The following is a 13,700-nucleotide window of genomic DNA, read 5'->3' as shown; positions in this document are numbered from 1 at the left end:
TCATCTGGTCCATATCGACTCACGTCACATCTAAATAGAACCAAAACTTTCTATAAATAAAATTGCTTTTCCCAGTCCAATAAAATGGACACAGGATTAGAATAATTGACATCTTTTAATCATTTAACAAACGCGGGGATTAAGGTTATCGAGTAATAAATTGGATTCAATAAATTTATGACAGGTTGATTGGACCCGATTATTGTCCATAAATAAATGATAATTATCAATGTTTGTTTTGTTATTTGTCAATGTTATGTCATTCGTTATTACGTTTAAATTTAAACAAGCACGTAATGAAATTTACCACGTCCAATCTCCATAATTATTTAATTATTATTATCTATAACAATTATAAAATTGGGGTGTCTGTTTGTTATATTAAAATACCGCTTTTTACTAAACGCATACGGATCTATACACGGTACAATAGTAATTTTTACAATTTTTGTAGAGATAGAGTAGCCGATACAATTACAAACAGACAGCTGTTTGTAATTGTATCGGCTACTCTATGGAACGGCTGGACTGATTTTAACGGGATTTTCACTGTCAGATAGCCGATACAATAAGGACTAACTAAGTTTACTTTTTATTCTGATATTTAATTAGTATTAGGAACATTAGGTTTAAAAGTAAAAACTCATTTACACTGGTGAAACCGCGTGACACAGCTAGTATTATTATAAACACAAAAGTAAGCAAAATGTAGGTATGTTTGTTTTCTACTGAAAATCGTTGAAAGGATAACAAATCGTATACTAATGTAACAAGATAAAACCGCCAAGATAAATATTAGAAACTTTTTCGAATGAAAATCCTGAAAGGGTTAATATGGGCGAAGGAAATTTGCATATAAAATAGTATTAAACAGCTATTCTCAGATAACTTCTGCTACTAGATAGTAGATACAAATGTATTTCCAATATGCAACCTATCTATATAAATGGAAATCATTTAGGTATTTTTCATTTGCTTAAATTTTGGAAATATTACCCTAATTTATATCTCACAAGCTAAATATTATGTCGACTTTGCAGTGACCAACTAAATAAGGACTATTTAAAATTAAGAAAAAGGAAAAAAACAGCGGAATCCCATTTATACACATAATATGATGGAAAAACGAAAACTTAAAATTACCAACTCTACATAAAAATTGTTAAATCAACTTGTGAATAAATGGTCTATATTTGTTTTTCATTAAGTTTAAAACACTTTAATCAATGCTGATTCCCCACTATTCTAAAACGAGAGCCAAATAGACAACGTTAAATAGAAACTCTTCAACTCCGAAATTCGACCATTCTGTACGTGCCCTAATTTCAATGAACAAAAACTTGTCTGTTTTGACCCTTACTTACTGTCCCGTGTGTGACCCAGTTAGGCACAATTATGAATTTGTTTTCCTTATCTCATGAATTTTATTGAATTGTTTACGGGACTTGGGAGTAAGATTATTATTTACTTACTTGTCAAAGAACTTTGATCATAGGTTACATATATAATTTATACATAATATATTGAACTAGCTGTATCCCCATAGCTTTACCCGCGTGGCTTCGCTCCTGTTGGTCTTAACGTGATGATATATAGCCTATTAGCCTTCCACAAAAAATGGGCTATCTAACACTGAAATATTTTATCAAATCGGACCCGTAGTTCCTGAGATTAGCGCGTTCAAACAATCAAACTCTTCAGCTTTATAATATTAGTACATTATCATTCCTTGATTCTATTTCCTCATTGTAATGATCTTGAAGGATCATCTTAATCTTAATACTATTATAAAGGCGAAAGTTTGTAAGGACGTATGGATGTATGGATGTATGGATGTTTGTTACTCTTTCACGTAAAAACTACTGAACCAATTACAATGAAATTTAGCACACATATAGAGGGTAACTTGGATTAACACATAGGATAGGTTTTATCCCGGAAACGGGAACTATGCGGGTTTTCCTTTGCAAACGCGGGCGAAGCCGCGGGCGGAAATCTAGTTTTATCATATATCTTTATGTGCTGAAGTTATCTTACCTCATACGTAAGCTTTGATGAGTTAATATCCTGCAGATTTCAGGTGATGGCTCAGCATTATTAGATTGTCCTTAGTCATGTCAGCTAAAATACGCGATGAAAACGTACTTCAAGTAAATTATAAATGCATGGATGTTATTTTTGCTATTAAATCTGAAATCTGCTTTAAAAATAATAATTTAACAGACATGGATTTTAAACTTGGAAAATGATATTCTAACACAGTTTCATGTACTACAAGTTTTTGAAAATAAAAAAATAAACAAAGATTGAAATAGTTAATACGCTCCTGGTTGTATTTCGGGATAACAAAATCCATAAACATATGAAACTACACAAACTTTTCACTAAATCAACCAAATAAATAACGTAAGTATCATCAAACCGTGACCAATACATTAATGTCAAAAGGGCCAATACAATCGTAGATTCCATTTGTCATGGAAAAGTTGGACCTTTTAGTTGTATAAAGGGCGCAATGGAACAGCCTATTAAGGGTGCTTTTCTATCAATTGCGAGGAATGTGTTTTTAAATAACCAATAGTATAGGTATCGTTTCAAACGCTTAACGCTTTAATCTTCAAACTAAATGAAGCGATATGATTGGTTCTCTACAAACACATTCCTCGCTACACATCCTCGCACATCATTAGTGGAAAAGCACCCTTACGATATAAACTATCTATCTATATGGGATATAACTAATAACAAAACAAAGTTGGTGTTGCCCGCACGGACCAACTTTCAACACTTGTGTACTATTGGACATTGTTTTGAAACCCTTTTTATGTTGTTATACTTTTTTGTATAACGGGTTGCCATGCCAATTCATTACATAAATAGGTTTTCGCCCACGGCTTTGCCCGCTTTGATTAAAACCTAGTAAATTATATACTAAAACCTTTCTCGAGAACCTTCCTATCTATTGCAAAAAATAACCGCATCAAAATGCGTTGCATAGTTTTAATCTATTTATGCATACACACACACACAGACGATGGAACACAGTGATAAATGAACAAACTCTATTAAAAAGGCTTTAAACACTGAAATCAGTTCATCCTTATCAGAGACAAGCGAAAGCTCAGGCTTATGGTGGCCTCGCTTCAGGCGTTTCAAAGCTAACTAGTTCCAAACAGCGCTATTAATGTGATAATGAAATAAACAAACCTACACAGTATACACATAATCCATACTAATATTATAAATGCGAAAGTAACTCTGTCTGTCTGTTACTCAATCACGCCTAAACTACTGAACCAATTTGCATGAAATTTGGTATGGAGATATTTTGATACCCGAGAAAGCTACCTTTTATTGCGAAATATGTACCACGGGCGAAACCGGGGCGGACCTCTAGTATATAATATGTATATTAGATATTTTATATTTTAGTATGGAAATAGAATTTAATTAAGAAAACTCTGTCCTTATATCTAAAGCTCTATTGGTAGATCCATCAAAACTAATATGACCTAGAACCTAAAATTTAATAATTTAATAATAAAATTAAATGTTTATTTACCCATCCGCTTTACTAATGCAGTTAATAATAATTAATGAAATTATGATCTAAATTCTTATAAAAACCTACCTCTCTCAAAAATAAAATACTAGAATGTTGTAACATTAAAAAGCAGTAAATAACAGTCATTCCATCTTTACAACGAACAAAAACGGCAACCTAAAATTATGTTCTCATTACGTGTTATGAAGAATACCCACAGGAAAATAAATTGAAGAAAATGGTGCCGTAAGAAGGTAAGAGAAATAGCGACACAAAAAACCTAGTATTCAAGCCTCTAGCACTCATTAGATACGAGCCCTTTTTCCCCACGTCTTAATAGGTGATCGTTATTTTAGATTGCGTACAACATAGTGCTGTGACGTGAACTATCGATAAACTTAAACATTTATTTGAACATTTTTTGTCACATCTTTTTCAGAATGTTTGTCATGGTTGCTGAATTTATTTCTTCTTTTAACCCGGCGTCATTGTGGTAGAAAACAGATACGCGAACGTTGAGGTGGGTCAATATTACCCATATATTTTATAGTTGTTATTTTTTAACTTTTTAAGAAAATTAGTATTCTGTGTTATTATTATAGGTTATAGGTATTCTGGTTTTGATAATATAAAATAAAAATAATAATTAACCAACGTTTTATTCACTTTAATCAACTTTGACATAAACTCATAAAAATAGGAACAAAATATAGACCTCTTACGTTTTCAAGTCATTCCTACGCTAATAACCAGTAATTTTGGTTACAAATAGCATTTTTATAAACTTAAGTCTAATATATTAGAAAAAAACTTTAACAAAGCTAATTAGAATCTTCGTTGTAAATGAAATCAATACAGAAAGCCATGATGCGTTCAGGACAAATAAATTTAGGGCAAGCTTGACAAAAATGTTTTGTTTTACTATTTTTATTTCCAGACACACTTAACATCTTTTGCAGGTGGCTCCTCTGATGATCCACCAATAAATTCTCTGATTCTTTTGCCCATTTGTCATTGCTATCGATCAATTCCTGGCGAATTTTAAAATGTTCTAAGACCAGAGCAAGACCTAAGTTTTTCAAAAAATTACGTCGCTTATCGTTTGGTTTGTTTTTATTTATGCGACGTAATAAGTGCATTAATTCATGTGTGTCCAACATGGCATAAAAATTGTCAGGGGTCACCTTTTGGAGTTACGACTCACATCATATGAGGCGCAAAGTTCATCAGCGACGTCAACCCCATATTTAGTTTTATTGTAAAAGGTATTGAATTCGGGTTTTCGCTTTTCTCCGCTTGAAACACACTCTGCACTCTAACATGATCCTCTTCTTCTACTTCATCATCATAATAAGGTAAGTCTGAGTCAGACAAGAGTCTAACCCACCATGATACGTGATATTTTCTATTCTATCCGTTTATAGTACCTATTTTATAATAAGTACCTGTTGGACAAACAAAAACATTAAATTCACAGAAACAAGCAAAAAAAATGTTTGCAGACACCAAGAAATCATACACAACAGTAAAAATCGATAACTTAGCCATGGCGCGAAATTGTTACATCAATTGTGAGGATGGGTCATATTTACCTTTTTCGAAAATACACGCGTGTAGCTCCCAGTACACTCGACGTCGAAAGGATTTCACTTCCAAAACGTTTAATGTACATTATTAGCTCCAGCTACTACAAAGAACAGCACAATCGTGCACGTAATTACAAAGATATTGTAAATTATAAACAAGCCGGGTCATTTTGACCCAACCTCAATGACGCCGGGTTAAATCATTCTTGTTTTATTTTTCCCATATTCATTTCATTGAATAAAATATAATTACGTACATTGTTAAATAAGCTAAGAAAATTCTTAAATGTTTGTGAGTGACTATTGCTCATTGAGTTTGAGTTTGAATTTATTTAAACTGAATAAAATAAAAAAATTAAATCAACTGGTTTAAAAAAAATACTTTCAGATGAACAGGTACGAATCTTATGTTATCTATTTCAACAAAAAATAATAATATACCTACAATAAAAATAATTATCATTTTACGCATTAATACGCAAAGCCATCTAATTAAATCCTACGTATAACGTGGAAACTGGATAAGTCAATATGATGTCCCCGAAATTATGTGTTTGTGAATATATTTCTGTGAATTCTACTTTGATAGAGCAGCCTCTTGGAACTAGCATTTCCAACAAATCATTATTAAACAAGTTAATTTATTCCAATACTTAATTATTTTCAAATTATAAATTAATTGATCGTCCATATTAGTAAATTCCCAAAATATTAAAATAAATCAATTGCCTACATCTCATATTATTACACCTATTCCAATGATCAACATTCCTATATAATATAATGCAAATTGATAATATGAGAATAGAATAATATATTTTGGTATAAACATTATTTTTAATACTTCAATTAATACGAAATTTTAAAGATTAAATGAAAATAATTCATGTCAATATACCTCATGAGTGGTAAAAAGAAATTTAAAAGGCAGCAACGATTTAATTTAATATCTTTACAAGATTCCATTCAAATGCATTTGCAACTAACCGCTTCAATTCCACAATAACATAGCTTAGAAATTCACAAACTATCGACATCCCAGCAGTCAGCACATCACTAGCGAGTGTCAGTGTACACGATAACGCGCTAATCGCAGGCGAACCGCGACGGTTTGATGAGCTAGTTAACATCTCGTTAGCAACGTGCTTTTAATAACCACACTACAAGGGGTGTAACAATGCATTGTTATTTAATAACATGACTGAGAAATCATAGTATATAATCTGTGACAAAACTTAGAAAGTGAGTGTCATCTGTGTAGCGATTAATCGATATCGATAAAATACTACACTGTGATATGCCAAAAAATACTACATTACTTATAAAGATATAATATAGGTAATTAAAAGAATATGATTTATATTAATATCTCTGTAATTATAAATTAAGTGTATATTCTCAAATATCGATTTCGATAAAATAACGCACTCTACCGTCTTTTTAATATTCGTTCGGGAGTGCATAATTAATTTTACGGTAACAAGACCCTATTCATGAAATATTATACCAATAACCATAAATCAATAAGAAGTCTTTATTGTGTTTTCATTACGTGAGAAATAAATTTTCATTGTTAAGGTCCAATTAAAAAAATAATATTATAGTTACCTAGTTAAAAATGTAAGTCACTCAGAAGCAATGTAAATTTTCTGTGATTGTTTATTTTAGGATATTTGGTGGACAATTGGTGCAGTAGTGTTGGAGCTATCTTGGTACAAACAAACTCACATAATAATCTGTACAATATAAGTTACTTTCATAATAATATAAATTTACATACCTTATATGCCATTGTTTCGTAACTTTTTGTAGGTCTCAATATTATTATGTAGCGATAGTAGTGGAAGCAGATAAATTTATTTGAGATTTTTTAAAACTTTCGTCAACCGGCTCGTTGGTCTAGGGGTATGATTTTCGCTTAGGGTGCGAGAGGTCCCGGGTTCAAATCCCGGACGAGCCCGGATATCCCTTTTATCATTTTTTATATCAGGACAACTTGTTAACATTATGAAGTAGAATAAATTAGTTTTATGTTCTTTGTCGCAGTTTTTATGTTGTTTTTCAATTTTATTGCTACACTTGTAATTTATATTAGTAACTTTTGATAATAAATAATAATCTACGCATACACATACGCCTACATCCATAAAGCAAATTTCTTGAAAAATTATTCGAAGTCATACTTTTTATCGTTATTCCTTTACAAATACTATTAGATCACGCAAATAAATACAATCATTTCACTTCACACATATTTAATACAATATACAGCACACGTAGGCCACACATAAGCACTTTTGACAGTTCCCTAAACAGGAGTCACCCTGAGTTACAGAGTTAAGAGGTCGGCAGATTTGAAAATGCCCAAGTTCCCGGGTAAAATCAATTTTGGGAACACGCCTCGGGAACGGCTCTTATGTTAAACTTTAAGGACAGTAGTTGTAATCTATTTAGCTTGTGAGGGTTGATGGCATGTCTAAATATTGTATTGGAGAAAGGTGGTTTTCAGGTGGCTGTATGATTTATTATATTAAAAAAATGTTGATGTAAAGTTTTTGAAGTGAAATTTCTTTAGAAAGAAAGAACATTAAGTTACCGATACACATTAATCTATTCCTTAATATTATAAAGCTGAAGAGTTTGTTTGTTTAAGCGCGCTAATCTTAGGAACTACTGGTCCGATTTGAAAAATTCTTTCGGTGTTAGATAGCCCATTTATCGAGGAAGGCTATTGGTTATATACGATGATGACGACGAGTTTGGTATTTATGAATCTTGCTAAAGAAGTTCCACTTCTGACTCGTGTGCTCGGCACACACGCTCTTTTTTATTAAAAAAAATGTTAATCTAAATTTTTCTCTAAGCACAACTTATCGGAAAGAAACTAAATAGCTTACTGATGTGAGCTTTCAAAAGTTTTTGGTGGAAAAGGAAATCGTTTGTCATGTTGTAATTATATGCCTGAAAAATAGAGATGCAAGGCCAGGTTTAGATAGAAACTAATATATAATAATTAATATGAATGAATACTATAGTATTTAAACAGCTTTATGCACAATAATCCCAATAGAGTGTGTGTGAAGACGTAGAGCTCTAAAAATAGAGCCATCTTATATTTCGAATTAAAAATACCTAAGCACTTAGATAAATATATGCTTAGGTACAACTAGTAGGTAGGTACATATAGAAACATAACATACACATATTTTTAACCGTGATATATTATGTATTCAATAGTTAACAATATAAAGACATACTAACCTACTTTTGGAACTATCGAGAAGTGAAAGTAAAGTAGGTATGTTATAGTTAACTTTGGTATAGTTAAATTTGTTTTTTATACCAACCGGCTCGTTGGTCTAGGGGTATGATTTTCGCGGGTGCGAGAGGTCCCGGGTTCAAATCCCGGACGAGCCCGGATGATATTTTGAAATTCTTTCTATACTTTGTATAAACAAGGCAAGGTTCTTTGTTGAAAAGAAAGGTCAGTAAGATGATTAAATAAACGTCATTAAAGGGTTTATCCAATATCCATGGTTTATCTTATTTATTTTCATAAACGGATAAACAGATACCCTCTTTACTTGATAAGAGATGACCATAAATATATTTCAAAAATCAAATTGAAAAATAGAAAATATATCTACGTTGTCGTTAGCTGTGAACTAATATATCAAAAGAACATATTATTATTAACAATAAAAAGGATATCCGGGCTCGTCCGGGATTTGAACCCGGGACCTCTCGCACCCTAAGCGAAAATCATACCCCTAGACCAACGAGCCGCTTGACGACATATTGAAATAAAAGAATCAATTAAAAATATTGTTATATCTACGTCACAAATCACAACTACCTTTCACTTGACACACACAAACATTTATCTTAAATCGTATGTGATACGGATTTAATTTAAGCGCACATACTAGTAATTTTTGTTGTTACAAAAATTAATAACAATTAATTCTGTTATAGTTCGACTCTACATTTTTGGCATTGCTTTAATACCTACATTATGTATTAAATAATTTATTATATATATAAATAAACTCTTTAACTTAGGGCTGATTTTTCAATCCTTGGTTAAAAGTTAAAACTTATTCGTCGAATCCATACTAATATTATAAATGCGAAAGTAACTCTGTCTGTCTGTCTGTTACTCAATCACGCCTAAACTACTGAACCAATTTGCATGAAATTTGGTATGGAGATATTTTGATACCCGAGAAAGGACATAAGCTACTTTTTATTGCGAAATATGTACCACGGGCGAAGCCGGGGCGGACCGCTAGTAATGTATAAAACTTCCATTTTATAAAAACGTATTCTAATTGCCCGTATTTGACAGTTTACGTGACATTTTAATATTATCGCGTAATACTTTATTGGACGGATAAGTTTTATCCAAGCATTGAAAAATCAGCCCTAAATATCCAAAATTATGATTTTTAAGTGTAAATACGTTACTCAGCTTGGAACTTCTTAATTTTCAACAAGAAGTGGCCATTAAAATATTTTTTATAACATATTTTTATTTTGAGTCTATGAGTTAAACTATCAAAAATTGACCTGCAGTTGAAAATTATAGACTCTATTGCATCTCGTTCATTTTCAATAAAAAGTGGCGTTAAAAATTATTTTCATATCGCACAATTTCAACATTTATTGCGCATAAAATAAAATAAAATCATGCTGTATAGTACAGTCGCGTGAAAAATGATTTCGAAAATCATTACAATCCGGTAAAGGCGAAAGTACGAAACGTCAGGTGCAGAGGTGTAATCAAGTGTGGAACGATTTATAGTAAGAGCTTCCTTTATGAGAGCTTGACCTTTGCGCCTTATAATATTAGGCTTTTGTTCGCGAATGTACTATACAGAGTGTTCTGAATTTGGATTTGTATTTATTAGGATTTATTATAGGGAGTGATTAGATTATGATTACAGGTATTTTATCAAAATTTTATTTGCTGTTATAATAGACGCTAGATTTGTGTATCGATAAGTATCAAAGTCGGTTAAATCGCCTTTATACGGTCAGATAAGAAGAAAATTTGATCGTTTACTACTTATATATAAAAATGAAAAATGAAAAAGAATCAGTTTATGCAAATTGCTATATCATAACAAACTGCATGTGTCTAATTGTTTGGAAAGAATCATATTTAAGTAATGATTAATATAATTGTATGTATAAATTAATGAAATTTAATTCAACTTATTTAGGTACTCGAATGTGCAACAACACCGAGTTCTCTTTTATGAATTCAAATTAAATACTGATGAATAAATATTTGAATTTTATTCACGTCATAACGAGGTTTACATTAAATTGTACCTTTTAATGACTAATATAGTTCATTATTTAACATTACAATGAATTACTACAACTGCTGTGCAAATATTATAAAGAACTGTCTTTGCCGCGCGGTTTTACCCGCAACTAACTCGAAAAAGTTAGTATTTCTATAGCTTGTGTGTTATTCTGATAGATGTGTAAGCTACATCACTAAGAACTATCATCAAAATCCGTTCAGTAGCTTTCAGGAGAAAGAGCATCAAATATTTTTAAATTCTTAGAAACTTCCGCGTTCATATAGACTAGCTTTCCGCACGCGGCCGCGGCTTCGCCCGTTTGGACTAAAATTTAACAAATTGTATACTTTAATGTTCCTCGATAGCTACTATATTTCTATATTGGAAAAACCGCATCAAAATACATTGCGCTCTTTTAAAGATTGTAGCATACACGGTCGGACAGACAGCGACAGCAACTTTGTTTCATACTATAATATAGAGACATGGATTTATATCCCGATTTATTATTTACACTCTCCAAACGAATTTTCGTTTCACTTGACCGTGTTCATTATCTGTATAAATTAAATTACCCACACTTTTGATTCAAAAGGGAACAGTTGCATCAAGGATTACTATTTGCCTTCATTTAATGGATAAAGCCTAGCTTCAGGCAATGCAGCTTCTTAGCTAAAGCTAGGTTTGACCACAAAGTTAAAACGGTAATCTGCTTTACCATGTTAGTTTCTGACAACTTGACAGTAAAGGCATCTTAAACTTGTAAAACGATTAGGAGATTTTACTAGATTGCAGCAGAAGGTAAATCTTAGTTTTGCCTAAAGCATTTGAGAAATAACGGTAGATAATCCTACTAATATTATAAATGCGTTTGTGAGGATGGATGTTTGTTACTCTTTCATGCAAATACTACTGAATCGATTACAATGAAATTTGGTATGTAGGTAGCTGAAGACCAAGATCTTTTTATCTTTATACCTATCCTACAGAACTTATATAACACAACCTTGCATGCCAATATAATGTATATTAAATTATAAATATCAAAAGTTTTATTTCATTATGTATGTCTCTCCAATCATTAATAATGTATTCTTTGTTATTTCACACGTATTTCGAATTCCAGGTATTTATTTTCACCAAACTTTGTTCATTAAGAATTAATTGGCACAAATATTAAAAGGAAATAAATGATAAATACGAATTACGGTATTTAATGAGCTCGTAATTAAAATAAATAAATACAATTTGTATTTGATCTCGATTAACACCTTCCAATATGAAAACGTATTATAATTGGAATCGTAATATTGTATTTCATTAATTTTCATCAATTTTGGAAACAAAGAATTTTATCCATATGTTATGTTACTATTCTATTAAATATTATAATTATAAATGATGCTGTTTTATGTATAAGTTTATTTATAATATTACTTTCGCAATATCCCATTGAAATTGTAATAAAATTGGTGAAGTGATTGTTGTATTTTTAAAGTACATACAGTCATAGCTAAGATGTGGCTAAGATCTATTTATTGACGTGACAACGTCTTATAATTCGATAGAGCCGGCTGCACGCACGAAAAAACATGACTCATGCGGCGTTACCTCGCTCTGAGGCGTTCCATGTGAGGCTTGAAGTGCAAGCGAGAGCGCGGAACCAGCGACAAAGAAGCACAATCGAACGTTGTCACGTTCAACTATCGTCAGTAACCCGAGTTTACAGACAACCAATTTTTTTGTTACGTGTGTGTGTGTAACATTGTTGTCTCCATAATACCATTATGTAAGATAGTATACAATCGACATCTAAATATTATAAATCAGTTGCTGTTCATTTGTCTCGCTAAAACTCGAGAACGGCTGGATCGATGTAGCTTTGGTTTTGAATTGTTTTCACAGTCCTCGTAAGGTTTAAACGGTGAGAAACATAAGTATACAAAAAGGTACCTAATAACTTAACTGGATGATCTAGTTATAGATAAATAGGACACTACCGGTACTAAACTAATACATATTTACTAAACTTCTTCATTCTCTAGAGACATTCCTTAAAATTCTTAAAATACTAATTCTTTAATATTATTAATAGAGATAATTAATATAATAGTACTTAGCGACGTTAATTTCTAAATCAACAGTTTTAGTCGTTACCTTTACTTATATTTGAAACAAAGAGAATATGGAATTATCTTTAAAAGGGAATTCATAATTATACGCCTTTTGCCATATGTGAAGGATTCAAGGTAATTCGTAATTTACCTTTTCATTTCATTTCTATATAAAACTAGCGGTCCGCCCCGGCTTCGCCCGTGGTACATGTTTACGTTTTCTCTACATAAGAACCATCCTCGTACTTCAAGGAATACATCCATATTATCGAAATCGGTTCAGCCGTTCTCGAGTTATGCACTTACCAACACATTTTGCGATTCATTTTTATATATAAGAAGATTTATATTACTTATGTTTACCTATTTATATAACTTACTTGTTTTTACTCATTGTAACTCTGAATGTGAGCCTATGCTTTCACAACAAAATTACTGAACTGATATTGATAAATTTTAGCAAAGGTAGAACGCCACTTATTCTATAATAGTGTAAAATTACTTACGTGTTTGAATAAAGTAGGTAAATAATGTATTGATTGTTACTCTTTCACCTATACGGATCTCTGACATTTTAACAGAGAATCTTATATATAAAATTCTCGTGTCACAATGTTAGTCTGCATACTCCTCCTAAACTGGTGGACCGATTCTCATGAAATTTTCTGTGCATATCGGGGAAGTCTGAGAATCGGCCAACATCTATTTTTCATATGTACCACGAGCGAAGCCGGGGCGGACCGCTAGTAGAGATACCTATATTATAATTTGGATTAGCACTTGTGATGCCGCGGGTTCTTGCTAGTACGTATTATGTATGAAAAATTCTAATAATATTATAATGTTATTATTCTAATTGTGTGCTTTTTTAACGAATTTGTCAACCGGCTCGTTGGTCTAGGGGTATGATTTTCGCTTAGGGTGCGAGAGGTCCCGGGTTCAAATCCCGGACGAGCCCAGAAGATTTTTTATTTTTAGCCGTTTAATATTATAATTGAACTAGCTGTGCCGCGAGGTATCCGCGGTAAAACATACTTACAGACAAATCTTTCCTCTTTATAATATTTTTAATTGAATTTCTATTTCTGTAGACATATTCCCAGCGATTTTTCCTTTAAAAGAAGAAAAAGATCCATGTTTT

At 31.8% G+C, this 13,700-nt stretch overlaps 1 protein-coding gene and 3 non-coding genes across 4 annotated transcripts in view; 2 read left to right on the top strand and 2 right to left on the bottom strand.

Moving 5' to 3' along the window:
* LOC149487337 (dopamine D2-like receptor) overlaps window positions 1–13,700 on the bottom strand; it is a 114,366-nt gene that overhangs the window by 80,258 nt on the left and 20,408 nt on the right. The gene's annotated exons all lie outside the window — the stretch shown is intronic.
* TRNAP-AGG (transfer RNA proline (anticodon AGG)) lies at window positions 7,019–7,090 on the top strand. The gene has a single exon. It is a non-coding gene; the product is annotated as a tRNA-Pro (tRNA).
* Window positions 8,844–8,915, bottom strand: TRNAP-AGG (transfer RNA proline (anticodon AGG)). Its single transcript has one exon. It is a non-coding gene; the product is annotated as a tRNA-Pro (tRNA).
* Window positions 13,446–13,517, top strand: TRNAP-AGG (transfer RNA proline (anticodon AGG)). The gene has a single exon. It is a non-coding gene; the product is annotated as a tRNA-Pro (tRNA).

This window comes from Colias philodice, chromosome 7, assembly GCF_061535455.1.
Source record: "Colias philodice isolate Cphi_HAF_F1 chromosome 7, ilColPhil1 Martin Lab GWU primary, whole genome shotgun sequence".
NCBI lineage: Eukaryota > Metazoa > Arthropoda > Insecta > Lepidoptera > Pieridae > Colias > Colias philodice.
This window is presented reverse-complemented; position numbering and strand designations above follow the sequence as displayed.